The following is a 16,616-nucleotide window of genomic DNA, read 5'->3' on the forward strand; positions in this document are numbered from 1 at the left end:
CAGGGGATGTTCGAAGAGGATGAAAATGAGCGAAAGACGTCGATGGATCAAAAGGAATTTTTGAACCTGTCTCCAATTAAAAATTGGAATGTAAATTAAATTCAACGAAGAAGAAATTTGCAAAACTCCGTGACAAACTTTAAGTTTAATTATTCCAGCGAACGACCGAGACAGGGGATGTTCGAAGAGGATAAAAATGAGCGGAAAACGTCGATGGATCAAAAGGAATTTTTGAACCTGTCTCCAATTAAAAATTGGAATGTAAATTAAATTCAACGAAGAAATTTGCAAAACTCTGTGACAACCTTTAAGTTTAATTATTCCAGCGAACGACCGAGACAGGGGATGTTCAAGGAGGATGAAAATGAGCGAAAGACGTCGATGGATCAAAACAAATTTTTCAACCTGGTGCTCTCAATTAAAAATTTAAATCTTTGACGAAGGAATGCAAATTACATTCAACGAAGAAATTTGCAAAAATTTCAAGACATCTTTTAAATTTAATTATTCCATTTACGGAAGATTGAGACAGGGGATGTTCGAAGAGGATGAAAATGAGCGAAAGACGTCGATGGATCAAAAGGAATTTTTGAACCTGTCTCCAATTAAAAATTGGAATGTAAATTAAATTCAACGAAGAAGAAATTTGCAAAACTCCGTGACAAACTTTAAGTTTAATTATTCCAGCGAACGACCGAGACAGGGGATGTTCGAAGAGGATAAAAATGAGCGGAAAACGTCGATGGATCAAAAGGAATTTTTGAACCTGTCTCCAATTAAAAATTAGAATGTAAATTAAATTCAACGAAGAAGAAATTTGCAAAACTCCGTGACAACCTTTAAGTTTAATTATTCCAGCGAACGACCGAGACAGGGGATGTTCGAGGAGGATAAAAATGAGCGAAAGACGTCGATGGATCAAAACAAATTTTTCAACCTTGTGCTCTCAATTAAAAATTTAAATCTTTGACGAAGGAATGCAAATTACACTCAACGAAGAAATTTGCAAAAATTTCAAGACATCTTTTGAATTTAATTACTCCATTTGCGGAAGATTGAGACAGGGGATGTTCGAAGAGGATGAAAATGAGCGAAAGACGTCGATGGATCAAAAGGAATTTTTGAACCTGTCTCCAATTAAAGATTGCAATGTAAATTAAATTCAACGAAGAAATTTGCAAAACTCTGTGACAACCTTTAAGTTTAATTATTCCAGCGAACGACCGAGACAGGGGATGAAAATGAGCGAAAGACGTCGATGGATCAAAAGGAATTTTTCAACCTGGCGTTTCGTCACATGTAATTATGTCTAGGTAGGTGGTTGGGAGGATGAACGTTAACAAAAAACGTCGGGGTCACGACTAGGGAATAAAATGAGAAGAAGGGGGATGACGGCGTGACGGACAGGAGGCGTTTCAGGGCGGAGAAGGCGTTTCCACTCGTGTTCGCTCGTTCACCGGCTGTTTCCTTTTTTTCTCGATCCGTCGAACCATGCCACCACTGACTTGATTTCCCTTTTTCTATCGTTTTCCCAGGAGAAATGGGAGATAACCGAACTCGTGTCCAGCTCGCGACCAACTCTTAAATCTTCGTTGGAAAAACCGCTCTCGTTCGAGCATATCGTCCCGTGTTCGTTAGCAGGAACGAAACTGCAACAATAACGCGTCGAACGAATCTGTCGGAGCCCGGAAGTTGGGACCCGATGGCACTTGATCGTCATTCGTTCGATCGTCGATCATAATAGGTCACCAGAGGAGCGAGCGTCGCTCTGGCGACGACGATCTGGCGAGAAGTTGCCGTGGAATAACGGTCGGCTCGCGGATGAAGGATGAACGGCTCGCAGTCGGAGATCGCGTGACAAATTATCAATAACTCGAAGACCGTGAGCGAGTCTAGCAAGAAGACACTCGGGCAAGAAGCGAGCGAGGAAAGGGAAGACTAATGACGAGATTGATGTCGGTCGTGGTTGTACGAGCGTTGTAAAAGAGCTGCCGACGACACGAGCAACGGCCACCGGCTGAAAAGGATCCTCGTATCATCTTGCCAAACAACTGTATATCATTTCGGGGGTTCCGTCGCCGGAGCAGCGAAAAAGATTGCCCCTCGTTCGCCATTTCGCGCCCGAAGTCTATCCCGGCGGTCGTATTAAGAGCTCCGCAGTCGACGTGACGATTTTTCCAAGTAGCCGCTCTTCAGAATTGATTGGGTATAAAGAGTACAGCGAAACAGTTTCTGATAGAAATTAAGAAATGGAAAATGTAGGAGACGAGACGAAGAACTTGGAGAAGAAGAAGTTTGACAAACGATCTCTCAGGGAATTTAATTCAAGCCGGAGTCTCGAGCGTGTTTCTATATCTAATTCCTGCCTGAAATTCATTCGCACGATTCGATTGTCTCCTGTCAATCGTACGATTGGAAAATACTCCGAGGAAGATCTCCGTATTCGCCGCGGTTTATTCGAAATCACGTTTGGATACAGCGTTCGCTCGGCAGAGGCTCGAAAGGGGCAAGAGATAAGTACTTAAGACTGGTTCGGTTGGAGTTTCACTTAAACGAGGAGTTTATCCGAAACGAGCTCGTTTCGCGGATTAAAGCGTAACGCCGCGGACGGAGCTGTCTGCGTGGCCGCGAACAGATGGCAGAAGACGAGGCCGCCCGCCACCAAATTGGCCGGTAAACGTAACAGGCCGCCATGTAGAGCGCATATAATGAGTATGCACCGACCGTGAAATAATAAGGCCGCTTACATGCACGCGGAACGCCGCGTTCCCGCGCGAAACGCGTCTGTGCGCGTGCTGCGATTCGACGAAGATTTATACGCGACGCTCGCGGGGGAATGGTCAAGAATGTCCTGCTGGTCCAGATTTCAATCCTGTGTGTCCTGTTAAATAACGAGAATCGTTTAGGCAGAGGTAATAAATCATTGGTTGGGAAGAGCTCTCAACGTTTCAGTGAAATTGAGGGATCGTCCAGGGAAGCGTTTGATCGAATAATATAATATATTCCGGTTGCGCAATGGAATAAATTCATTCTCGATGATTTTTGTGGTTTCGGAGGATTCGCTTCTTTTTTTGATGAAGGTAGCCTCTTTCTCGGTTGAAAGACTCCGAGAGCAGCTTCCTTTAAAGGAATGTAAGCTAAAGCACAAGAATAATCGAATACAGATTCTTGCGAATAGGACGTTACTTTCTTAGTTGTTCCTTTTTTTAATACTTAACGATATTCTTAATATTAATAATTTCCGACAATATTTCATTAATTAGTCTGACTTGATTTCTCGTTTTCTCAAATTTCCCGTGAATATCAGAATTAATTAAGTCATTTGCCACGGAAACAGTCTCGAAATGACCAAGACTCTCGATACGTTTAACAATAAAAAAAAAAAAAAGAAATTGAAATTGCTCATCACCGGACTCGTCCATCGAGCTTGACATTTATTGTTTCTACGATCCATTCTTCTTTGCCCTTTCTTACCGTTCGTTCGCTTTTCTAGCCGCGTAGAAACGAACGTTGTTCCCTACCTATGAGAGGAGAAAGGGGGAGGAAATACTAGAAACGATCGTCGAAGAGGGTACGAGCGAGACGAAGCACGGTCGAAGGGGCCAAAGCGGTGGGCCGTCCTCGGTGCCTCTTTGCTTTTGTTTGTTCGCGTTTCGGTGGTGTACCACGGCTGGCCTGCGAAACCAGAAGAGGCCACGACGGGGGCGCAGAGGTGGAGAACGAAAGATGAACAGAGAAAGGAACGGTGAGAGGGCCAACGAGATTGGATGAGGCTCTCGCGCAGCCTGCGGTATAATTAAAATACAGCCGAGCACCAACTGCTTGCCCCGTGCTGCCGTTGTTGCTGTCTCCTCTCCTCTCCTCTTCCATCAACCTGCTCTTTCCTCCGCTTTGCTTTACGAAGCTCCGCTCCCGCTTCATTTTCCACTCCTTCCTCCTTTTCGCCATCTTCTCTCGCGTCGTTACTGCTTCTTCCCCTCGAGTGGTGCCTCCGGCTCGGAGATTAGTATTTAGGAGCTGGAGGTATTGGCGTGCGGAGGTGCCGCGAGCTTCCTCTCATCCCTTTCTCTCGATTTCTCTTTCTTTCTCGAGTTTTCTTTCCGCTCGTGCAAGGATTAACGAGAGAGAAAAAGATCAAAAAACTCGAGTCAACGATATAGTTGTAGTTGGAGGATGTGTGGGAAAGTGTCGTGTTGGGGATGAAAAATATTTTTAATTCTATCGCTTCAAGTTCAACTCTTGAAAAGAGCCACACACTGTTGGACAGAATAACACATTCGTAAAAATTCAGCCACGTTCTGTCACAGTTTTCATCGATAAGATTCTTTCAGAGGAGTTCTTTGCTTATAAGAATTGCAATTTTATTAAAAAATAGTATAGAGAGATTGTAATAAATGCAATCCAAGTCATTGACGAGCGATCATTTAAAAAAGGAGATTTAAAACTTCTGACCAACTGAAATTCACTGACCAAAACCATTATTATAGGATCGGAAACAAAACTAACAATATTCCAATCCCCTTCATTCGTCTGAAAATTTTTCATTGTCATCAAAGGTTGCTTGGTTCATTACGCATAACGAAGGGGATGGTTCGTATCGATGCGAAGAACACGCTCCGCGCCGGCAGATTACAAATTATGATAACAGCTTCCTCCTTCGTTCCCCCTTCTCCTTTCTTGTCGTCGTTCGGTTCGCCTTCGTTGACAAATAATTAATATTCATTACATATTAACGAAGCTATCGCATAAATCGCGGCGCCCGCGACAAGGAAATGCTGGCAAGGATAGCGGGCGAGCTGGCGGATGTTTCGATGGAGAACGGAACATAGTTCCGTGGAACGCCGGCAGATGTAGCGAGGAGTATCGATTTCAGTCGTGAACGTCGAGGAACGACGGAAGGTTGGGAACGAGGGTGGAGAATGATGCTTCAAGGTGGAAGGTGTAACTCGATGGGCGAAAGGATATTTTAGAATCTGAAAGAGGGAAAAAAATTGGATGGGTGTTTTGGAAAATCGGTGGAAATGTATTTTGGAAATGATATCTCGTGAAAAAATAAAGAAACAAAAAAACAATACGCATAAAAAAGAAAATGTGAAAGATGAAAGAGTCGAAGAAAGACGAGATTTAGAAAAGAGATTATGTAACTTCAACTTATTTATTTTAACAGAAAAGAAACCTGTTCTTGAATGCTCGAAAATTTAAATGTAATTTGACTTTGCGAAGAAGGAGGATGTCTCGAGTCTTCGCAAAAATTTCACAAGAGTCAGCGATCCTGGCACAACGTTGCCGCAATCGAACGTCTGCTGTTTCAAAATGTAACTAAGGGATATGATTTACTGTTTGGAGGATACACACGGTTTCTTTTCAACTTCGGCGAACGACAACTATAAAACAAGCTTGTTGCACGATTCCGACAGACCCCGAAGCCGTGATATCGTAACAAAAATACAAAGTATGTAAATCGTAGGAATCCCAAACTTTTTTTTTTTTACTACGTTTAAACCATCGTAACGTTCCTTCTTAACGTACCGTGAAAAGGACCTCACCTGTCTTCTCGGCTTTCACTTTCGAAAAGACGTAAGCGTGAATGCCAGACGGGCTCGTTATTTTACGCGATATAACGTCGTTTTATCGGCGCGTTTAAAGGTTATCGTACAATAAAAAACGGTATTATTATCAGTTAGCCGGTACGCAAGGTCGAGGGCCAGGGGAAAGAATAGAAGAGAGTCGGAGGCTTACTCTTCGGAAGCGACTTGCGAGAGACACGAGTGACTTTATGACTCGTAAAAAGCTGGAGACCTTTATCCTTCGCCATCTTTCTCTCTCTCTCTCTCTCTCTCTCTCTCTCTTTCTCTCTGTCTCATGCTTCTTCGTTAAACACACGTTTCCTCCGTTTATACGTATAATCGCTAAACTCGGGTTATAAACGAAGGAGTTCTTTGAAAAAGCCTTTAGATCTGTGATAAATACAGTTACAGGCATTTCTGTCAGTTTTTATAATCAGTTAATTAATTAAAGTAAACAATCATAATAATTTATATCAGAGTTTCTAAATGTAAAGAGAACAAGGTTATACACGTGTCACATTTAACTTTGGATATGGAAAAATTTAGATTAAGCATTATCATTTTCGCGTCACTCTGTTTTTTTCTTTATCGAAGTTAATGTTATCAATCGTTAAAAGAAATTTTGTCCAAGCGACGTTTTGAAAACGAAAAGCTTGAAACTCTCGATTTTAAAGACGTTGAACATTCGTTTTATGAGTTGCTGGAAATCGAATTAACGACATTCACGTTAATAAGAGTCTCCAGTTCGCGTGAAAACTTACAAGCGCATGCAACTCCTCATTTTCGATAATCCCGTATCGTTGTTTGGACGAAGGACATCGACGAACGATCGTTATTTCACTTTATCTCGAGGCTGCTGTCTAACTAATCTCTCGCTGCCCGCGGAGAGTCGTCTGGTCGTCTTATTTCGAGATTTCGAGATTAGATATACGCGGCTGAAGATCGCCTGGATATGTCTCGCCGTGTGGCAGCCTTTAATTAACTCTTCCGCGATTTTAACGGGCTACCTCGAAACGTACGGCGGATCGTATCTCCCGGTGAATTCTGATGCGAAATAAATTCAGAGTCGAAGGATCGCGCGGTTTCTGAAGAATGTCGCGAAGATGGAAAATAAAGATTGCGCTCGTGGCTGGCTGCGATAATTGCTGGCTGGGAACGCGACTTACCAGCGGGCGACGTTGATGAGTTTATACGAAGAGCCCGAAGCGTGGAGACTCCGCGCGTAAATTCTGGGCACATAACTAGGGGAATTGGATTAGTCGACTGATCCTCTGATATTCGTTGATTTAAACGAGATTAATCTTGGCTTCCTAAAACAGCGTTTTATTGCGTTAGGTCTCGGACTTTTCTTTCTTTCCTTCTTCTTCTTTTTTAGATTATTACGATTTGAGATATATTACAGCCGCTAGATTTGAAACGAAGTACGATAGAATGTTATAGATTTTTAATGTTATTATTCAGATAATATCACGGGGTATCAAACAAATAATTCCACGAAAGCAAACAATGCATGTTTAATCTTTTTTTATCAACGAAAATAGAAAAGACAGACCACTTGAATAAATTTTAACCTTCTTCTTCATCTTCTTCTTCTTCTTCTTGGTGTAAAATCTTTAGATTCTAAAAATTTCACCAGTCGATCGTATGATAAACGTTTTCCAAGTGCATGAGGTTAAGTCGTAAACTTTGTCGACAATGCCTGACAATACGGATTGTATTCGAAACTCTAATACAGTCTAGATTACTATCGAGTGTCGTTCGTTTTCCAGCGTACGTTATCAGCCATCTTTGAATGCACGCGGTTCTTTAAAGAAAGCTTTAAAAAAAAAAAGGCATCAGGCGAGAGAAGGAAAGCGAGAAACGACGGAAGCACGAAAGGGGAACGAATTAATCCGGGTGTAAGTGGAAACGCGTGTCCGCGCTGTAAGAGGCACCGTTTGAACATTGACCCTGAGGGATTTGACAGTGATCGATCGATATATTTCCCGGACAGCCGGCTTATTTTCTGAATTCATAATTCATCTAGCCGCTGTGACACGTCAACGTTCGCTTTCACTGGCGCGATAAATAAAACCGGCAAGGATATCGGTTCGCCGGCGAACCGTACATAAGTGCTGCGTCAATGGTGAAACGTTGAACTAGCCGGTGGACAATCGCTCGAGATTTATTCCTTCAATTGGAACATTGTTTTCGCGTCGTAATAAATTCGCACGTGTAAACATTTATCATTTTTGTTATCGAAATTGGATCGTTTTTATTTCTTTCTCTTTCTTTTTCGCCAGGAGCTACGTTTGAAAACAGTCGTCTCTCGTTTTACCGTTTTATCGTTAAGAAACGAAACGAAGAATTTCCCGACTGTATCGAACATTATCGCATATAATATAGTTGCTACGAAAATGGATAAAAATCGAGCGAAATTTAACCAGAAGGTAATTTGAAAAATTCATTTCTTCTTCCACGATTAGAAAGAATATTCTCACGAATATTCATCGCGATGTAATCGTCAACGAGAGAAATTGAGCGACGTTTGAAAGAAGCGGACTTGAAAGAAGCGACGTTTGAAAAGTTATTCCGCCCCATTCGCATTTCTCGTTTTAATGAAAAACGGAAAAGGAAGAGTGTAGCTTGGTTTTCCCACGGTTGCGTCGGTTATTTACGATGGATATAATTGGCATGAGAGCGGCTAAACGTTGGATGACCCTGGTCGATCGAATTCGAATTCGTCGACTGAATCCGAAGAGAAGTTGTCACTTCGTGTTAGCGGAGGCGAGGCGGAAAGATTGATCGTAGCAAGATTGTTGCACGATCTGGCAACCTTTCATGCCGATGGAAACGCAAGCATCCGATGCTACATTCTTAATGACATCCACGTTTAACCTTCCTATCTGACATTTCGCCTAACCTCTGCCGACGTTTCTCGGAATTGTAAGCAGCGTTTAGCGCGATCGAAGGTTACGTACGAATGTTGAAACGCGCCGTGATACACGCGCGTGAGCATCCAACTTTGCGCGCGATGCGACTTTGAATAATTAAACGAGCGGAAACAAGAAGGTATAAATAGCGTTAACGGTGTTCAATTACCATCAGAAAACATGTTTCATCGTACACTTTTCATGAATATTAATTCTCTTCGTAATTTACTCGTGGTTTAGAGTTCGTCGTTTGGAATTCGTTTGCAACATCGGGATAATCGATAGACTCGAGGTTTTTCAGGCGACTGGCATGTGGATCTAGCGCGTTTCATCGATTTTTATAAGTTTCAAAAGCCATCAGTTACAACACAATAATTATCAATTCTGTTGCGTAAGAGAGAAACGAGCTTGGTGAATTTCCATCCTGTGGAAATTTTGCAGAAAATTTCCGGAATATTTGAAAATTCGGTAAGGTTCAGTGTTGCGATTGGACGCGTCGAAGGGCGACTTTCATTTCTCCCTCCAGCGTTATCCGTTCGACCGAGCATATCGATACGGAAGGGAAGAGAAAGGCAGAAGGCAGCTCGTCGGGGAAAGAGAAGGAACGGAACAATATATTTTTCCGCGTGTAACGCGAGACGTTCGGCGCGTGTTGCGTGCAACCGCGACGAAGGCGTCTCCGCATTGGCGGAAGGGCTGTTTGAGATCCGAATGCGCGATACGTCGGCGATAACGTTTATGTAGCGTGGTTGGTACGAGCGGTCTGGCGCGAGCAAACTTCCTTCCAGGTTGTACCGGAAACTCATTGTAAATCTCGGTAGTCAGCGAGGAGGAGCGGCGAGGACGGGCGAGGACAGACGAGGACGGGCGAGGACGGGCACGGTTGCTCGCCGCACGCGGACCCACGCCACGGTTTCCGTGTGCCGTGGCCTGAGCACGATAACGTGAGCGCCGCGGCCGGGATTCCACGGGCTTTCTCAAATATTGAAGTTGGCCCCGATCTTCTCTGCGGTGCGGTGGTGGCGACGGGCCACCGCCGCGCGCCGCCTCCGCGCCAAAGGTGGCGTCAACGCGATCAGGAAACACAGCTGGCGTGCTTGAATTAATCGCTGTAAATCTTGCGCGACACCGGCCTCTCTCTCTCTCTCTCTCTCTTTCTCTCTTTCTCTATCTATCTATCTATCTATCTATCTATCTATCTGCTTTCATCGTTCTCTTGCACGCTGGCGCTGCCTGTCTCGTCGTTCACCGGGACCGTAGATATTTAACCGGTGATGCATGCCCAACAAGAATCGACCTCCTTCTGCTGATTCTACTTCGTTCTCTTTCTGCGGAACGACAGGGTTCACGGACGGCTGGGCTCCCAGATGTTTCACTCTGATCTGTTAACGGCGCAACCGAAATTAGAACCTCCGTTAGTTTCAGTCAGTTTCGAATCGATTTGTTTGAATCTCTGGACTCTTATTCGCGTTCACGTGAAACATTACAGTGAACTCCAGTTACACTGGATTTGTCTCAATTTTAAATTGCATTGTAAATCATGTACTCTGTCATTCTACTATTACGTATTAATATCTGTTCGCAAAATATTGGTCACCTGCAGCAAGCGTTACATCGAACGTCGACTACTCTGACTGTAACTAGACATTATTCTGATGATATTCGGTACGGTCTCCATCGAATAAACTTACCGAGAAAATCAAAACATTTCTTTTCGGTCTCTCTGTTTTCGGCGATTTTCTCGCAAATGGAGCAAAATCGAGCAAAAATCTCTAAAGGACTTTTTCCCTTAGTTTATCAGATCTCTCCCAATATTTACTCTGCATAAACTATTTGTATCCTTGGATAAGTTTGTATAAACAGAGTTCTATAGTATAGTTCAAAAGAGACTTGACTAAGTAATTATACGTAGTATTTCATTACAAAATTTTACGTTTTCAGTTATCATCGTTATATTTCTTATGAAAAGTTGCGAATCAATCGGACGGATAAAGTTTTCTTTCACATCAATTTATCGGTCTGTTCAGTCGCGCGAAGATCGAAGATGACTGTCGATCGATGGAGAATTGATAAAGCTAATTCTTCCTGTTATCCATAATTTCTCGTTCAACCGGTTAAAATTCACGCTCAACCGGGCGAGTTTAATCTTCCGGAAGTTCGTTTAACCGAGCATCAAGTAGAATTTCGCCATCTAACGAGTGGGATCCCAACGGCGAGTTTTACGATCGTGAAGTGGCTTGCAGCCCTTTCCACTGTGTTTATGGCTACGTTCACGCTCGTCGCGAGACGTTCAATTAAAGAAGTCTCGCCTGCACGAGCCAACCAGACGCTGCTTAGTATGTCGCATCTTTGTGAGTTTTTTCTAATAGGGACTCGAGTCGCAGACAAGAGTGATCGGGCATCAATAATTCATAGACTCTAGCACGATCACCTTCTTCTCTCAACATTTGCGCCATACCTTTCCAGACTTCCATCTCGTATCTCGAAGGGAGCAGGGGGGGGAGGGGGAGGGAAAAGAAGAAGGAACGAAGTAACGAATTAATCGCGCAGCAAATTCGCGTAACGAATTCGAGTTTTTCGATGATCGCGCGGGGCAACAGGAAAGACCGGCGCGCGATAATTAACCGTTTTACTCCGATATGCCGAGCGCCGGAGAGAGAAGACGTTGAAGAATGAAAACTGCTGGGACCGGCAGTCGTATAAAGAAGGATTTTTGATTCAACGGAGAGGGAGGGGAGGGGGGAGAGGGAGAAATCCTTATAAGTTGACGCGTCTTGGATCGGTAATCCCGGCTATCTTGGCAGAAGGACGACAGACCGCGCGCTCTCTCTCTCTTTCTTCTCTCTGACGCGTCTCTCTCCATTCCTCTCGCGGCTGTTTTGCATACTGCAACGTTCGCTGACGCACACGGCCGTATGCAAAGTTCTGACGAGAAACAAATACCAACTAGTCCGTGGAGGTTCGAGAGGTGCGTGCGCCTCATTACAAAGCAGCAGCCGGATCCGCGATGAGATGATTCGAATTTACGGTAGCGCGCCACTGGATTTCTTCGTCTTCTTTCTTTTCTTTCTTCTCTTTTTTTTCCCCTCTCTTGCGGGCTGGAATCCGCCGCGACCTTTTCCACGCGGGCGCTGGTCTCTCTCTACGGCTTTTGCTCCAACCACCACCGATTGTCCTTTGATTAACGTGCTCGGGATGTGCGCCGCGTTGCTCCTCGGGAACCGGTATGGTAACAACGTCCGGTAAAAGTCGCGGTTGACGCTGAGAATTCGCAGCAACCTCGTCAATTTCTTGCTCGAGCGAACGAGAAGCAAGCGACAGAGGCTGGCGACTCTGTTAGCTCCGCAGATTTCCGAGACGAATGGTTCGCTTAATTTATGGTCAGACCATAACGTGGCATGCCTGATCTACTTGCTATCAGTTTTATCACTCGATTCGTCCAATTCGTTTGATTTACTTGACACGATCGTTATCGCGTTTGTGCGTTTCACTCTCGTCTGACTCTCGTCTGACTCTCGCAATTAATCAGCTCGGCATTATTATCCCCGCAAGATTTGTTTCGCCTCGTTCATATTACACGAGGCTCTTATTCGACTCACCTGATTTCCTCGACTTCATTCGATCCGCTTGATAAACCTCTTTACCGACGTGACTCGCTTCGATTAATTTACCGCACTCGGCAAACATTACATCATCTTTCAATCTGCAAATTGTTTCATTTACGACTGCAATCAAAGAGTAAGGAAAAAAAAAAAAGGAAAAAAAAGAGAAATGAGAGCGTTCCAAGATGATATCGACTCGACTCGCTCGGTATTCGAATATCGCGGAATGAAACGCGGATGCTTTCAGCTACCGGAGGAGTAGTTTGCCAGCGTTGTTGCGCACGCGAGAGAGTAACCTGCATCCTGTCGCTGTAGTCCAGGCGCACCCGTTGCGCCTCTCGACCTCCTGCAACTCGATCTTCGGAGAGGAGAAAGAGGCCGGGTAGATCTTATCGCGGGAAACGCGGCCGGTTCGACATAGCAGAAAGATAAAAAGGAAAGGGAACAGGGTGTCCGGAGAGGGTGAGGCACCCGAGCAGAGAGAGAGGGAGAAGAGAGGAGAAGGTGGAGGAGAGAGGATCCGCGACATTCTGGTAAATTAACTCCGTTTGCTTCGTTCTGCGTCCCTTCGCGTCGCGTCTCTGAATTCTCTACTCTCGTTTCGCCTGCTTCACCTCTCTCCTCTCTCTCTCTCTCTCTCTCTCTCTCTCTCTCTCTGTCTCTCATTCGCTTCGTGTAATTACAGAACGCTTTAAATACTCGAAATGCCACCGTCGTACCGTCGTCGTCGGCGGATTTAAAAAAAAGTAAAAGAAAAGAAAAAGAATTACGAGCCGCCGAGATCGATAAAACGCGCGATCCATAAATTCCCGACCAGCGAAATCTACGCAGCTATCTTGTACTTTATCGTGTAGGTATCGGGACAGAAATGAAGCGGACACGCTGCGGTACTCAGTTGACGCAGTGCCCGTTGATTTCTCTGTCCTGATTTATCGATCTTCGACGCTGTTACGCGGCTCGTCGAACGGGGGAAGAAAATGTCTAACACCTTTGTGCAGGTCTTATGATTTTCGTTTTCTTTTTCTGACTATGATATCGATACTGAGAACTAGGACTGTAACGTCGGAGGCTGTTCACTACCAAGTTGACTGTACACTGTCAACTCGATGCACGATCGAACTCGACGCTTTAAAAAAAACGTGCAACCAAGTTCACTCTTCCTAGAGTAAAAATTCTGAAATAAAAATTTGTTCCGATTTCAACCACTCGTCAGCCGCAGAAATTTTCACTGCTACAATATCGACGAACACGCTTGGAACCACGATGCTCGTTACCAGTTTGTGTTTCCAGTTTCAGAAATATCCTTAGCCACAATAACTCTACTGCCTCTCGACCTAGCGACCGTGAACCAAATGCTGCTGCGGTCCACGCCCACAAATATATATATATATATATATATATATATATATTTTTTTTTTTTTAAGTAATATATACCTCTCGAGCGATACGGTGGCGCGGTAAACAGACTTGGACCACACTTGGTTCACCGTGTCTCGACGAAATCCGAGAGAAATCCCGGGGAAATCCGCGTGATAACCAACCACGGATTAATATATCGTCTCGTCGGGTCAGTCGGATATTGCTTCCACCGGCAGTCGATCGATACTTCGTACAAGTTTTTGCGCTTTCGGTGACTTCGTTTCTCTCGTCCCTCGGGGAGTTCGCCTCTGGAACAAAGAGGGGGTGGGTGGATGATGGAAGGAGTTGCCGCTTTGGTCCCAGTGAAACTGCAGCTTGAGAACGGTTTGACTCAGTTCTCCTTGGTTGTGCACACCGCTGAATCCTCGAATGTTTGCGAATATCTCGCTGTTCGATTTTGGAAAAGTAATTTTTCAGCGAACGAAGGAGATTAATTTCATTCTGCCGAGTTTGCGATTACACAACGCGAGGGACGACGTTCGAAATAAATTGGAGAAACTAGATGTTTCTAAAGCAGAAAGAAAAAAAAAAAAAAAAAAAGAAGAAAAACGTCCCGATTCTCGAAGCAACGAATATTTGGAAAATCAAACATTTCCAGCGTGTGCTTTTGTTCGGTTGAAAGTGATTCATACCGTCTGGCTAACTACTAAATGGAAACAGATCTACCATAAAGTAGCGCCGCGTTTAATCTGTATCCAAAGCGAACACAAAGTCTCTAAGTACTCCTAGCCTTTGCCCTCGAAATTGGCTGCAATGAAAAGAAGCTCGAAACCTCCCTTGAAGAGGAAATACTTCTGCGACTACGATCCATCGCTCTCGCAATGGTAACCGCGAGTTAATGGAGTCTGAATATTTATTAAGATCCTTAATTCGAATTCCCCGGACTCTGGCTCGACGTTAATCGAGCTCCTTCCGAAACCGCGTGGTTCGCCGAAAGTCGACCGGCCGTAGTTGGGATTAGCGAACTTGCGATTCGTTGGTTGGCGCGATTGAACACACTCGCCGCTAACAGTGAACGTTTTCTAAATCGAGGAAATTCCCGATGACGGCGATAACCGGTGTGTCCGCGATTTTTTTCCATCGAAAGAGACGAAAAAGGATTTCCATAGAAGAGAGAGAGAGAGAGAGAGAGAGAGAGAGAGAGAGAGAGAAAGAGAGGAAGATATCACGAGGACGTTATCAGCGGCGCGCCGCGGGACATCGGCCGAGTTTGCGAAACATCGCATGCAAAAATATTCAGCGGCGAGCGTCTCCGCCGAGATCCGTGAATTCAATCTACCGAATGATTAAACATCTCACTCCGGAGAGATCAGGGCTCTGGAGTGTCGGCCGGTGCCAAGGAGAGAGAAAGAGAGAAAGGGGGACGAGCGCACGAAGCAACAGGGAGAAAGAGAAACGGCGGAGAACCGACAGTGGAGGGATGGGGGATGTAGGATGAGACAGCCAGAAAGGCCAGGGTATTCCTCTGCGAGAGAGAGAGAGAGAGAGAGAGAGAGGAATACCCTTTTTCTTTTCTCCTTTCCTTTATTTTTATCTTGGAAACCGACCGCGTCCCCGTACAAATTGCCTTTCGTCCCGCTTATCTCGCCGTGGCCCCTCGTGCGCACATATTTAATTAGAATTAATGCTCGAGCCGCGTGAAAATTAGCATCGTGCCCGAGCTCCGTTTTCTCCTCTCCTCTCCTCTCCTCTCCTCTCCTCTCCTACCACCGAGGCTGTTCTCTCGCCCGTGTCTTGCCTTTCGCCCTGGCTCTTACGTCATTACCGGAAATAACCCGACCTCGCAAGGTGCGAAAACCCGAGTCGTCGTCATCGTCGTCGTCGGTGTGCGAGGTTCCACGGTCGTGCAGGCCTTCGAGGAATGGCCAGGGGTCGTTAAAACTTGGAATCCTTATCCGGCCGGATCGCCGACCAGTGAACGAACGCACCTTTCGCCTCTCTACTCCATCTGCCCTCTCTCGAGTCACGTTGCACGCTGACCGCGAGCGCTCGATCGCCGCCATCGTCGGTGACGACGATGACTCGCTCGGTGTAATTTCGTCGGATGGAAAGTTTCGCCCGGGAGCGAAACTGAAAATTATCGTCAGCGATATCGGATCGAGTTGATTTGGAGAAGCTGTCCTCTCACAAACGAGCCTTAGCGGCTTTCACAGGATAATTGAAACAACAATACAGCTGTTTTAGAAATTGGCACCTTTCAACAATGGAACGTGATAACTGTAATTTTTGTTGAAACGCTTGTCTTGTCAACGCCAGTTGAAGGTACATCTCTCGATTCTTATGTTTTCATAATTTTCGCACTTGCACTTCAAATTTCATCTTCAACTTGATTTAAACACCATGACTTTTGCACTTGAAGTTTCAAGATTTAATATTAAATTCCATAATTTATCTACTTGAGTTTCAAATTTTATCTTGAGCCTCGTCGATTGAAATTTTTCACGATTTTTGCATTCGAAAATTTATCTTCCTTTTGATATAAACATCGCCATTTTTTTTCACTTAAAATTTCACCTTCAACCTCTTCGATTTAAATTCCATAATTTTCGTGCTCGAAGTTTCGATCTTCGACCATTCTCGTTACTGCTGGAAAAAGTAATTCGACCGGATTTCCATCGTAGCGGGTTACGATTCGCCGGATAACGCCGGTTACATTACAGAAACCTAACTGGGAGCATAAATCACGGGAAAGTGGATGCGCGTGCATTCGGAGAAGCTATCGATGGTTACGGCGTGGACGGCGAACTGTCGATCCCTCGTATCGCGATCGTACATCCCCCCCGGGGGATGAGAGCCGGGATTTCGCGGGAATATCTTTTCCTCCTTGCATCGTACGATTTTCGAGTGTCGGACATATATTATATTCGGCATTCAGCTTTTCGCGCGAAAATATCATTCCTCCCTCGAGTCCAATACGATAACTCAAGCTCGTTGAAACAACGTTATACACGTTTCCCTCTTTCTCTGGCACTCGATCGAACTTGGCCCGCGTATGTATCATCCGATTGCCGAAGGCTTTGCATTAGAAACGAATTCTCGCGGTTCATCTGGTCACCCTTAAACTTTGAATTTGAATATCCGGAGAGAGAAAGAGGAAATGGCCCCTTCGACAGATT

The sequence above is a fragment of the Frieseomelitta varia genome, unplaced genomic scaffold (assembly GCF_011392965.1).
Source record: "Frieseomelitta varia isolate USP_RPSP 00005682 unplaced genomic scaffold, Fvar_1.2 scaffold_249, whole genome shotgun sequence".
Classification (NCBI taxonomy): Eukaryota; Metazoa; Arthropoda; class Insecta; order Hymenoptera; family Apidae; genus Frieseomelitta; species Frieseomelitta varia.